Genomic DNA, 8,333 nt, shown 5'->3' with positions numbered 1-8,333 from the left:
GTTCGAGCCCTGGTCCACTGCAATGAGAGGCCCGCACACCGCAACGAAGAGTAGCCCCCGCTCGCGGCAACTAGAGAAAGCCCGCGTGTAGCAACAAAGACCCAACGCAGCCAAAAATTAATTAATTAATTTTTAAAAAATTCACAGACACAGAAAGCAGAATGGTGGCTGCCAGTGATTGGGGGAGGTGAATGGGGAGTTATTGGTTGATAGGTACAGAGTTTCAATTTGGAAAGATGAAAAGTTCTGGAGATTGATGGTAGTAATGGTTGCACAACAATGTGAATATACTTAATGCCACTGAACTGCACACTTTTAAATGGTTAAAATGGTAGATTTTATGGTATCCATACTTTACCATAGTTGTTTTTTAATGTTAAACTACAATCTTGTGTTTATCAAAGAAACCTTCATCAAAGTGAAAAGTTGAACCACATACTCTCTACTATCTTCTCAACTTTTCTGTAAAACAAAGTGTTCTAAAAAATAAAGTCTATTTTGAAAAAATAGTCAAGTCTCAATTGGGAGAAGATACTTGCAACACACATCTTAGCAAAAAAAGAGAGAGGGACTTCCCTGGTGACGCAGTGGATAAGATCCCACACTCCCAATGCAGGGGGTCCGGGTTTAATACCTGGTCAGGGAACTAGATCCCCCATGCAAGCCTCAACTGAGAGTTCACACGCCATAACTAAGTAGCCTGTATCAATCCCTGGTCAGGGAACTAGATCCCACATGCAAGCCTCAACTGAGAGTTCACACGCCACAACTAAGGAGCCTGTATCAATCCCTGGTCAGGGAACTAGATCCCCCATGCAAGCCTCAACTGAGAGTTCACACGCCACAACTAAGGAGCCTGTATCAATCCCTGGTCAGGGAACTAGATCCCACATGCAAGCCTCAACTGAGAGTTCACACGCCACAACTAAGAAGCCTGCCTGCCACAACGAGGACCTGGTGCAAATAAATAAATAAATAAATAAATAAATAAATAAATAAATAGAGAGAGAGAGAGAGAGAAAGCGAGACACAGAGAGAGAGTCCAAAATGAATGAAAAGAGAGGTCAGAGGGGAATTCCCTGGTGGTCCAGTGGTTAGGACTAGGCACTTCCATTGCTGTGGGCCTGAGTTCAATCTCTGGTTGGGGAACTATGATCCCACAGGCCACTCAGTGCAGCCAACAAAAAAAAAAGAAGAAGAAAGAAAAAAGAGAGGCCAGAGGAGAATAAGGCATGGGGGTGGGTCTTTATTCACTTTCCCCCATCCGTAGGCTCATGATCAACTTTCTTCTAACTTTCTATAAATGTTCTGCAGACTAAACTTCAAGCCCCACTTCCAACCAGACCCCTCCTGCACTAGTTTTCTATTGCTACTGTAACAAACTACCACAAATTTAGCAGTTCAAAACAACAAAGTTTATTATCACAGTTCTGAAAGTCAGCTTAGCAGGTTTCTCTGCTTTGGGTCTGACAAGGTCAAAAGCAAAGTGTTAGCTGACTGGCATCTTATCAGGAGGCTCTGGGAAGATTCTGCTTCCAGGCTCATTCAAGGTGTTGGCAGAATCTAGTTCCTAGAGGGTGTAGGACTGAGGTCCCCATGTCTTTGCTGGCTGTCGGCTGGGGGTCACCCTCAGTTCCTAGAGGCCTCTCTCTTGTCCTTTTTAAACTCTCAGATTTTCAATAATGGGCATTTTGGGACTTCCCTGCTGGTGCAGTGGTTAAGAATCTGCCTACAAATGCAGGGGACACGGGTTCAATCCCTAGTCCTGGAAGATCCCACATGCCACGGAGCAATTAAGCCTGTGTGCCGCAACTACTGAGCCTGTGCTCTAGAACCCGAGAGCCACAACTACTGAGCCCACGTGCCACAGCTACTGAAGCCTGCGCGCCTAGAGCCGGTACTCCACAACAAGAGAAGCCACCGCAATGAGAAGCCCACGCACCACAACGAAGAGTAGCCCCGGCTTACCACACCTAGAGAAAGCCCGTGCACAGCAGCAAAGACCCAACACAGCCAAAAAAAAAAAAAAAAAGACACATGCACCCCAATGTTCACTGCAGCACTATTTACAATAGCCAGGTCATGGAGGCAACCTAAATGCCCTTTGGCAGACGAATGGATAAAGAAGATGTGGTACATATATACAATGGAATATTACTCAGCTATAAAAAAAAGAAACGGGTCATTTGTAGAGACGTAGATGGATCTATAGACTGTCATGCCAAGTAAAGTAAGTCAGCAAGAGAAAAACAAATATTGTATATTAACGCATATATGTGGAACCTAGATAAATGGTACAGATGAACCGGTTTCCAGGGCAGAAATAGAGACACAGATGTAGAGAACGAACGTATGGACACCAAGGGGGGGAAGTGGCGGGGGTGGTGGTGGTGGTGGGATGAATTGGGAGATTGGGATTGACATGTATACACTAATATGCATAAAATGGATAACTAATAAGAACCTGGTGTATAAAAAAAATAATTAAATAAAACTAAAAATTTCAAAAAAAAAAAAAGAGTTGTGAGTTCAGTTTTATTTGGGGACCTTACTGAGGACTATAGCCTGGGAAACAGTCTCTCAGATGGCTCTTGAGGATCTGCTCCAAAGAGGCAACAGAGGAGCCAGGCTATATACGAATTTTTTTTGCTGGAAAAAAACCATGTTTCAAATATCAAAAGATTACCGCTAATCACAAAGAAAGAGACATCTCAAGTTAATGACTTCAGTGCTTTTCTGTGCATGGAAAGATGCAAGAATCTGAGGTGAATGAAATTTTTCCTTAGATACGTATCTGAACTATCTCGGGGATGGTATGTCCAAAGCACAAAATCCTTTCTATTTTTCCATCCCGAATTCCTCTCAGGGCACACCACAGTGAGGTGAGGGGGCAACCACAGTGGCTAATGGCTTGATCCTTGTATTAACAGAACTGGAATGGCAGACAACATTTTTTTTGTTTACATGATCCACTGGAAAACTGAGGCCCAAGTCCACAGCACTTGTGCAAGCAGGGCCCCCCCAGACACACAATCTTTTTTTTTTTTTAAATACTCTTCTGTAATGTGATTATTTATTTATTTATGTATTTATTTATTTATGGCTGTGTTGGGTCTTCGTTTCCGTGCGAGGGCTTTCTCTAGTTGTGGCAAGCGGGGGCCACTCCTCATCGCGGTGCGCGGGCCTCTCACTGTCACGGCCTCTCTTGTTGTGGAGCACAGGCTCCAGACGCACAGGCTCAGTCGTTGTGGCTCACGGGCCTAGTTGCTCCGCGGCATGTGGGATCTTCCCGCACCGGGGCACGAACTCGTGTCCCCTGCATCGGCAGGCGGACTCTCAACCACTGCGCCACCAGGGAAGCCCCCAATCTTTTTTTTTAATGGATCATAAATTTTATTTCAAAATGTAAACATCGCTAAACACGCATATACGTTAAAACAATAAAATTTACAATTTAGTTTATATTTTTTCTTTTTGCACAGGACATCATTACAATTTAGAATCTATGCCTTACAAAATACATACAAAGTTTTATCCGAGCAAGCCAAGGCCAGACTGGGAACTGTACAACTGTAATACTTCACTGTAGCGATCCAGGATAGATGAAACATGGCCTTCTGAAGCATGGTGTGGTGCTGGTTAAAAAACAACAACAACAAAAAAGTTCCTACAGAAAAGGAAAACGTGCGCTGGATGCAAATGGTCTTGGACCCTTGGATTCTACCTTGGGATTTTGGCAAACAATTCCAGAGAAGCTCCATCAATGGCTTTGAGAGGAGGAGGGGCCCTTTGTGCAGAGTCCCGGGGCGGCCAAGACCCCGCGTGCACCCAGCCCACGCACACAGCCATCCCCGGCCCCCCAGGAGCCACAGCGGCCCGCGCCCGATAACCTCCATCTGCTCAGGACAGCGACGCCTTCAGCCCTCAGGGTCCTGGGCACTTGGCGCAAGGGACTCCCCAAGGTGAGGCGAGGCGAGGGAGCAAAGCCTCCCAACCACACACCCAGACAGGCACCCGGACCCAGGAATGGACGCCTGCCCCCGGGTGTCTGAGCCACACTGGGAAGTGGCCCCTGGAGGGCAGGCTAGGGAGGGAAGGGTACAGCCTGGGACAGGTGCCCCAGGGCTGAGTGGGAGAGACGGCCTCCACCCAGATCTGTGGTTGCCCGGCAGGCATTCAGCTTGGTTCCCAAACGAGCACATGTAGCAGCCTGTCGCCACGTCACTAGGAAGACGGCCCGAGCCCTGGGAGAAAGCTGCTCGTGCGGCCTCGCCGGCCCCCAGGCGTCCTGTGTCCCCGACAGGGAATGCGTGGGCACACGATCTTTAGTGTTACCGTGTCTAGGGGCCACGGGGCGAGAACACGAACTTATCACTCATCCCTGACACACAGGGTGGTTAGAGCTCTCCTCGCAGACATTAGTTTGGTAACGAGATTTCGCTTTAATAAACTCTCCCTGAGGACCCGCTCCGTGCCAGGTGGCTAGGGCTGAGGCGCCAAATCAACCTTTGCTTTGGGGAGTTCAGTGAGGTGGGGAAGGCAGGCAGCCGGCAGCTTCGCAGCCCTTGGTCACAGTGTCTGGTGTAACTCAGTACTTCTGGTGTGGAAAAATCACTATCACAACTCAAGAGTTAAAATCCATGCCCTCAAGACCCAAGGGAAAGGCCGTGACCGGGAAACGGGAAGAGCGGTGACAACGGCACAACCGCCCCCTCCCGCGGGCACGCGCCAGCTCAGTGTTTCCACCCGGGGCGTGGCCGTAAAAGGGTCCCGGCGTGTCGTGAAAGGGGTTGCAAAGCAACAGAGCGCCGGCCCACGGGGCGGGGGCCATTTTGGGTGTGGCTTTCGCGGCTTTCAGGCGAAAAGCAAAGCTTTATCAAAAACAAACAAAACTCAAAAACCTGTTGCCCGCTACAGCGGCGCTTCGCGGAGCTCAGCCCCGCGCCCAGCGCTCGCGGTCGGCCGGCTGCCTTCCCGGGGACGGTGAGCGGGCCTCGAGGCCGCGGGACGGTGGCGGCGCGAGGCGGCCCGTGGACGCGGAGCGGGAACGTGCGCCCGACGACGCCTGGGAAAGGTTCCAAGGCCCCGCGCTCCACGTCTCCCGGCCGCCCGCCGGGGCGTCGCCGTCCGCGAGCGCGAGCACGTGCGCGCGCATCTGAAGGCGCGCCGGCTGCGGGAGAGGGAGGTGGGGGTTTCGGAGGCCCGCGCCCGGGACCGCGCCCGGGACCCCGCCCGCAGTGCGGCGCCGCGGCGGAAGAGAGGGTGGTGAGGCTGTGCGAGGAGGTGGAGGAGGCGGAGGAGGCGGAGGCGGTGGAGGCCGCGCTGACGGCGAGGAGGGCCGCGGAGCTGCAACGGCGGATGCACGGGAGCGGGTGTGACTGACCACGCGGGGGCGGGTGGGCCCCGGCCCGCGGTGGGGAGGGGAACCCGGCTCGCCCGGCATCGCAGCCTCCGCGCTGGGCGGCGGGGGCGGAACAAGGATAATACCCCGCTCAGCTTCTCGCTTAGATATCGTTTTATTTTTTTTAACGTTGGCAATTAGAAGAAAATGATTTGATATGTTGTTGTGAACCGTAAAGACCCTTTCTAGTAAAATATTTGCATAGTGTGGACCACCTCAGTCGCTGGGGTGAAAACCCCGGCCGTAGGGCCAAAAAAAAGAAGAGGGGGCGCCTTAGAGACCGGCTGCGATGCGCCTGCACCGTCTCAGATGACCTTAGGGCAAGTGGTCGCATTTTGCACGGGTGGTCGCGGTTGCTTGTTTGCCTCCTCGGTATGAGAGTCTTAGAATTTACGTCGTGTTGATGAACTTACCCCGCTCGTACTCTCGATTATCAGCTGATGGACTCCGTTCAGCTGGTAAGGAGGATGATTGCTTGGAGAGGCTGAAACCAAGAGTCTTTCGTTTTCTCTCCCTACGTTTCTTTCTGCGTTTTCGCCCTGTTAGACACTAAATCTCCAGTACTAGTATGGTAGATGGTTTCAGTATTATATTGTCATATGTGGATTTTGACTGTTAGGTGCATTCAGCTTGGAAAAGACAGCTTTTAAGTAAATGCCGTTACGTAAAGGAACAGGAACAGGGCCTAGATTGTAAACTGCTGTGTGGTCCTATTTTTGATACTGTGATTTTATTGTATTTTTAAGGTTTGCAAGTATACTGTTGTGCTTTGCTGTTTTTTAATGCTTCCTGGAATTTGGGACCCAAGAAACAGACTTGAAGTCAGAGTTCTGCAAGAAAGAATGGGGCTTCCCTGGTGGCGCAGTGGTTGAGAGTCAGCCTGCCGATGCTAGGGGACACGGGTTCGTGCCCCGGTCCGGGAGGATCCCACATGCCGCGGAGTGGCTGGGCTCTTGAGCCACGGCCGCTGAGCCTGCGCTTCCGGAGCCTGTGCTCCGCAACGGGAGAGGCCACAATAGTGAGAGGCCCGCGTACCGCAAAAAGAAAAAAAAAAGAAAGAAAGAAGACACTACTACTTGGCTGCAGCTGCCGAAGCAAGAATCCAAACCCCAATCAAGGGTGTGGATGCCGCTACTTTGGATAAGATTGAGAAGGCCCAGAGGGCTGCTGGGCACGCCGAGTGATGGTGTGTGAATTTTGGGATTTTGCAGTCCAGCACATCAGCGGAGGGGAGCTGTGTTGTTTTGGTTTTCTTTGTTTGTCTGGTTTTTCAGAATTATAATTTTTCTGTGGCATGTTAACTGGTGTACATCTTGTAACCTGTCTGGTGAGTAACCTGAAATAGGGGATGAGTTCTAGGTACTACATGTGTTTGCTGACTTTGGGCTAAAATTATTTCATATGGTATAATTATGGTTTGAGGGGCTTCTCTGCCACAGATGCATGTGACCTCTGCAGAAGCCTGGCAGGGTTGGGGAGGAAAGCATGGAGCTGGCCACGGTAGGCCCCAAACTGATAGTAGGAGGCATCTTCCAGGTTTAGATGATGTCCAGGCTAGGTCATCAGAGCAGACCTCACAGGGATTGAGGTCAGAGCTCTAGCTTGTTATGATGAAGTTCATTGGCTCGGAAAAACAAATGCTGAAAGCCAGTTTTTAGAGTCTTTGTGCAAATGACCAAAGCCATTGAGTTGGTCAAGAAAAGTTGAGATATATAAACTTTTTTCGGAATGAAAGTGTCTCCTTGATTGTTGTCATTGTCAAAAGGAGGTCAGATACTTCTGATTTGGGAAATGTGTTCAAATTGAGTGCCCCCAGGTCCTGGGGAACATCAGGAAACAAAGTGCTTGTACACTTGGATCTCATATTCATAAGAAACTTAAAACAGTGCCTGACTGTAGTAAGGCGGGGGAGAAATAACACCGATAGTGGTAAGTTCTGTAGAAAAAGCAAGAAGGGGGCTCTGGAAGATAGGGTGCTGGGGACCCACTGCTGTCTTATAGAGGATGGTCAGGTGACATCTCTGATATAGTGACATCTGGGCAAAGATGGGTGTGTGGAATATACACAGGATTATCTAGGGAAAGAACACTCCAGGCAGGCAGGACAAGCAGGGCAGAGAGGCGAGGAACAGCCTGAGCCCCGAGTGGTGTGGGACAAAGCAGTAGACAGTGGGTCAGAAGGAGCAGTTTGGGAAGCAGTTTGAGGGTTTAACCAGAGGAGTGACAGGATCTGACAACATGCGCAGAGGCTGTCCGGCTGCTTTGTTGAAAATTGATCACTGTGAGTAGAGCAAGGGTGAGAGTGAGGGAAGCAGCCCACGGAGAGCTGGGGCACTTGGGGGCGGACTGGTCGCTGCGGGCGCGGGCACGTGTGTGGACTGCGTCCTGAAGGCAGTGCAGATGGGATATGCTGAGGGCCTGGGTGTGGATGTGCGAGGATTCGACCATGGTTCTGGGCCTCATGGCCTGAGCGCCTGTTTAGGGCGGTCATGTCATTTGTCAAACCGAGGCAGTTTTTAAAGTGAAAGGTGTTGGGAACTCCCTGGCAGGCCAGTGGTTAGGTCTCCAAGCTTTCACTGCAGAAAGCACGGGTTTGATCCCTGGTTGGGGAACTAAGACCCCACAGGCCGCGAGGCACAGTGAAAAATGGGGAAAAAAGAAAACAAAAGAGAGTGAAGGGTGGCCCTAGTAGTAATTAGTGTGGGATCATAAGTGTAAACCAGGACAGCTGAAGGCATCGAAGAGGTTTGGATACCCCGTGTTTGTGCTGTGGTGGGAGCACTGAGGAGAGAGTCACCTGAGCATCGGGGAGTCTGAGGGGAAAAAGCTTTCAGACCCAAGGACTCTTGGTCTGGGCCTGGAAGCATGGGCACAACTGCCCAGGCCCAGGGACTAAGGGTACAGTACTGACCCTGGGATCCGTAGGCAGGTA

The 8,333-nt window shown here is 50.6% G+C and overlaps 1 long non-coding RNA gene across 1 annotated transcript; it reads left to right on the top strand.

The window, feature by feature from the left end:
- The first annotated feature begins 5,345 nt into the window (after window positions 1-5,345).
- On the top strand, window positions 5,346-7,135 carry LOC307052923. The gene is made up of 2 exons (XR_013810884.1): window positions 5,346-5,859; window positions 6,148-7,135. It is a non-coding gene; the product is annotated as an uncharacterized lncRNA (long non-coding RNA).
- Window positions 7,136-8,333: the final 1,198 nt, after the last annotated feature.

Source organism: Hyperoodon ampullatus, assembly GCF_949752795.1.
Source record: "Hyperoodon ampullatus genome assembly, chromosome: 1".
NCBI lineage: Eukaryota > Metazoa > Chordata > Mammalia > Artiodactyla > Ziphiidae > Hyperoodon > Hyperoodon ampullatus.
The sequence above is the reverse complement of the archived record's forward strand: the minus strand, read 5'-3'. Positions and strand labels throughout refer to the sequence as shown.